Here is a 5,713-nt window from a genome sequence, read left to right as displayed (position 1 = left end):
GTGGGAGGGAGGGATGGGGAGAGCTGTGTGTGTGTGTGTGTGGGGGGGGGGGGTTAATCAATAATTGTACTTCATTGAGTGATGCGGGTAATTCCGTCTGATGGAACAATCTAGTTAGGTGGCTGAATGACGTGAAACACTACGACGCATGAATGCAAAACAGAAGAAGAAAGGTCCAAATGTGAGCAGCTTTCACCACGAGTGAAACCCAGTGTGTGTGTGTGTGTGTGTGTGTGTGTGAGTGTGTGTGAACAATGAGTATTTCTTTAACTGTAGGAGAAGGGTTAGTGCACGATGAAGGCCTGGGCTGCCGCTTGGGGGCAAAAGTTGTCCGTTTAGGCAAAAGAAAACTGCTCCTTAATCGTGAAGTTTTTGACGTCATGGCGTAAAAGCTCAGCGCTTCGTCTCTTTTACGCAATTAACCTCCTGAGTCCATCTTCTTCTGAGTTCATCCATAACCGCTTTCATTGGGGTAGAACTGCTTGGGAGCTTACGTTGATACGTAAAGGAGCACACCGCGTGTCAACGACTGGCTGATGTGTCCGTGGTGCTGCCCGACACCTGAGGAGCCACACTGCACGTGAGCATCCAGGTGCAACGTTATGTTTCACTGCAGAATCCAAAGCAACAAGCTTCTCTCTGTTGCGCATCTTACTTGTAAACTGTGCTCCACACAGCTACCCACAGGAAGTAATTTGCCTTAAAAAATACATTAACCGTTTAATAAGAAAACGCCAAACAGTGTTTGGGGTATTGTGCCATCAGGATGCAAACTTTAACAACATTAAAGACATTCTAAAGAGTATAATCATCTTGAAATCTTGCAGTCATTAACACTCCATAAACCATCACAGGAATTGTAAATGTATTTCATTTTATTATAGGAGGCTGTCAGAACCAATACATAAAAATAAAGCAACAAATACACCCACAGTCAACATTCATAACCCAGCGTTGAGCTAAAATGCCTTGAGGTTGTTCTCTAACAGGCTTCAGCCATCCCTTTATTGCTCATATTGATTTTCCATATTTAATACAAGATCAGATTCGCTCATACATTGGAAATAGTCAGTTAAGTGCCAAATTAATGTAATCAGTTATAAATGACAAAGTGTGTCATAAATGTAAGGATAATAATAATACAGTATACTTGAGCCAAACACTTCAGATCAAATCACTGAGCATAAACTTTGTTTCTCAATTAGTTGGCCCCGTATAACACCTGAATCTGGATTAAAAGCAGATATACTCCTGCGAGATGCTTGATGGTCCTGACCATAGAAGCCAGAGGCAGCTGGCAGGCTCCACCTCTGACACAGAGTGACAGATACGGAGGCAACACTTTATGAATCTATGGCAGCCAACGTTCTCACTCTGTCGCTCTCACATTTGATGAGAAGGTTTTACTGGAGCATACAATCCAATGGCGTAAGGGTTTTATGGCAGCCATGGTTCTTACATAATCCCAGCCTGCAGGTGGCTTCTTTTGGTAAAATGACTCAGCCTGTACATGGGCAGTATCCAGTGCTGGTGCTCCACTTCTGGTCTTTTCTTTGGAATTCGTAAAACCACATGCACATCATTTACATTCCTGACTCTAATTTTAATCAATAAAGTCTGCGCTGAGGCTGAGCCTTGAATTATGTCAGTCTTCAGTGTCAGTTTACAGCTTGTTGCTCATATTTATTGTGTTTACAGAACTGCTTTTGCTCAAGTGTAGTATTTTGTTTTTCATTTGCACTCCACTGAGCTTAATTGGACAGCATAAAGTAGCCCTTGCAGGTACACTTTCATTCTTTCTCTGCTCATAAATAATGACCACAGAGGGAGAAACACTATTGACGAACACCACACAAAGATTATACAATCCTGTTACAACAATTGCGTAACCCAACACGGGCTCTTAGAGATAAGTAGGCTCTTTAGATGAAGTGTGAGACAGTGACTGCCTCTGTGCTTGCTATGTCAGGTGCTGATGGCTCTGACACGAGTGGTTCCTAGAGAAGGGGAGGCGGGGGGCAGTGACAGACTGATGCAAGCGCAGGGACATACAGCCGTTAAGTATGCACATCATTAAAGCCTGCAAATGATACCAGCACAGTGAGACTTGACTACCAGCTCTTTGATGTCTTATACTCGGTCCACTTGATTCCTTCCTCTCGTTTTTAGAAACACTATAATTTAGTAGCTCCGTGTTAAAATACTCAACATGTAGGAAATGCGGTGAATCGTGGTTCAGCCTGGCTGTGTGTTTAAACAGCGTGACATGGCTTTGACACTGGTTGTGCGTCATATTCACCACAAAGGAGCTGAATAAGATTGTAAATGATGCATACAGTGTGCACAAAGACGCACACAGCACAAAAGCATGCCAGGCCTCACACACACACACACACACATAAATAAAAGGAAAGGCATCTATCTTTATGTTCTGAATTTGATGATTCACAGAAGCAGTGACCTAGGGCTTGGGACACTCTCTGCTTTTGATTCAGAGTTGGGAGACAAACCCCCCTCAAGAAATAAGACTCCATTTACTGCTGCTGGAGAGCTGAGGAGCACTTAGCTTAATGTACGGGACAGTAGAATGACCCTCACACACACACACACACACACACACACACACACACACACACACACACACACACACTCACACAGACCACTGCACATGCCAACGCTTTCTATCTCTCTCTTTTTTCTTGCAATACGTGCTATTCACCTTGTCACACAAACATGCAATAAAGCAAGAAAGCTGCCCAGGGTTTCAGCCTTCATATTACAGTGAAAATACAATAAATGTTATACTGATTGCAGGTTGAATGCTGAATGTATGTGTGAAGAATAGCTTTCAAGTTAATGAATTCCCATGCACATATTGGATATGCATATTGGTGGTAAGGTGGTAAAGTGACAGTGATGGAGCCCCATAAAGCTCTGCTGGCTGAGTAGTTCACACCCTTCAGTGCTCTGCTGGGTATCCTTCTCATCTTCCTCATGTGTGTGTTGTGATATATGCAGGTTATATACTGGGTAAAAGCACATGGCATTTTCACATAAATTCAGTGTTAGTGTGTCTCTTAGTGCACTCTTTTTTCAAAGGTTTAAAGGTGCAGTTCATCCCAAAATCTGCAGCGCAGATGTTTTTCTCTTACCTGTAGTCCCATTCATCCATCTAGATTGTTTTACATCAAACTGCTCACAACATGGTGTTTGGATTGTTGTGAGTAACTGGGCCATGATTTCTGATTATTTTTTTAAATGTATTTCTTTTTTTTCAGCATTACTCAAAGCAAGTCAATACAAGTGACTTTTCATCTGGCTCCATTATGTTAGAGAGACGGCAGATCTCTGCAAGCCGATATCTCCAAATCTCTGCAACTCACAACAAAACAGATGGATAAATAGCACTACAGGTAAAAGAAACATATAGATCTTTAATTTTGGAGTGGCCTGTCCTTTTAAAAAGAGATTTAAACTGTACATGCTATACATTTTATCATACATCATTCTTCTTCAAGGTCTAAAATGGATGGAGTACCTTCAGTGCCAGCTTAGAGAAGAAATGACTAGTGAGGTGGAGGTGGACTGAAACAACAGTCTGCTGCTTATCATCATCCAGATTATAACAAAAGGATGTGGACACTGATGGTAATTGTTTTTGCCTTGTGGAGATAGAAGCTCAGACTAACTGATTTAGTCTCCATCTTCTCTCTGAGCCTCCGCTGTGGCTGATCACTGTGTAGTGGAGTCAGCATTTATTAGGCTACTATGTAACATAAAATTACAGCCTTTAATTATGCAGCCTTGCTGTTTGTTGCCTGGTTGTCAATGTTATCTCAGTGAAAACAATGCTGCCATGATGTATTTACAGGTGCTGGCAAATTTGGTACCTAAGCATTCTGAAAGAAAGACAAAAGGACACTGGTGTCACTGATAGAGAGATGTGATGGATTAGAGTGGCCCAAGGGGGAAGTCCTGGTCCATCAAAATGTAATGAAAACTAATCTGAAAACAGCAGGCAGCTATGAATAACTCTGAAATGAGCTCTGGCGACATTGTGTTCAGTGAGAGGTCATCATTGTCTCGTGTGAGAGAAAAATGGGTTGATAACATTACGATTGATGATAGCACATTACTTGTTGTCTTCAGGAGTTATGGCTGTCTGTAAATATGTCTGACTAAAAATCGATCAAGGGCAAAAACAATCTTACACCAAGTTTGTAATTCACAATTTGAATGTTTTGCTGTTGTTGTTTTGTGGTGGTGGTGGTGGGGATTAAAAATGAAATGCAAAAAAATGTAAAAGTATTGCAAGAAAAAGTTTCCGGATAAAGTCAGCTTGTGTAAGCACAAAATGTTATTTCCTAATTTCTGTTCTGTCTACCATTGCAAGGTCCTGAATAGTATAACGTACCAGAGCTAAAATACCAGAGGGAAGAAAGTCAAATGGATTGTGATTATTGTCCTGGAACAGATTGAACAGGCTATGAGAGAAGAATGTGAGCTGAATCCCATTTCCACGCACAGGCACAGGTACATTTCTTTAGCTGAAAGGAAGTTGAAATTTACAAAGGGGATCTAAAGAAGGGTTTGAAGTGTAATACTGGCTTCAATCCAACCACTATCAACAGCATCTTATTACCTTTGTTTGAAAACATTATACAGAGTGGGTACAGAATAAAGTTCTGTCTCTATCATCTGTCTGGACCTCCAACTCAGCTACGTTCAGTTTACATACAGTTTTTTATTTTACCTGTGGGGATAGTCACATGGATCAAAAGACAACAGCTGACACAGTCATTGTTAAGTCAGCTGATATGGTGATATATAATATGTGTTACAGGAATGTGGATTTTATATTCTTGAGAAACAGTGATTCAGTTCAATGTAGCTATTTTTGAATTAAACCAGTCCTTGTTATAATGGCTTGACAAAAGCAGACGGGCAGTTTAGCATCAATGGACTAAAAAAAAATAAATAAAAATAAATAAGCGAAACAGAAACTAATGAGACAAGTTGGGTTGACAAAAATCACCCTAAAAGACAAACTGTGGTGAACATATCACTAAAACCTTTCAAAACAAGTGAATCATATGCTCTGAAATGGAAATACCAGTAAGTAATCTGTTGGAGCTGCAGTCTCCTGTCATTCAACAGGAAACCTCAATTTCCCACAGAGCCGCAAGGATTATCCTCTGTGCCTCACAAGTCTGGTTCAAATTCATAGCCGGCATCAACTGTCAAGACGCAATAGTAAAACATGCATGTTTGTGTGTGTGTGTGTGTGTGTTATGTATCAGACTGAATCTCTGATCCTTGACCTCAGCGCTTGGTCAGCTGTCTAACTGCTGTTTAGGAGGGGATCGCTGCACTGTCACCACTGTCACAACCACGCAGTCCCCCTTTTCAGAGTCTGCCTGCAGGTCTTATGGCGGTGCTGACAGAACACCTTTTGACAGTAAAATACTCTCAGCGCTTAGCCAGGTGGTGAGGAGGCTCCAGTCCAACAGTGCTGCTTGCAGCTCTGCCACGGCTGAGGGGGACCATATGTCTCTTCCCTTTAGAGTCTGTCTCAGCCGAGGATTGCCAAGCCGTTAGGCCTATCTCACAAATGTGTCTTAATACTGTTAAGCAGCAGCTCTTCAGAAGGGTGAGACACTGGTGTAATGCAGTGTGATTTTGCCTCAGTGAACAACAGAGAAATGGCCACAGG

This window comes from Scatophagus argus, chromosome 4 (assembly GCF_020382885.2).
Source record: "Scatophagus argus isolate fScaArg1 chromosome 4, fScaArg1.pri, whole genome shotgun sequence".
NCBI classification, from domain to species: Eukaryota; Metazoa; Chordata; class Actinopteri; family Scatophagidae; genus Scatophagus; species Scatophagus argus.
The sequence above is the reverse complement of the archived record's forward strand: the minus strand, read 5'-3'. Positions refer to the sequence as shown.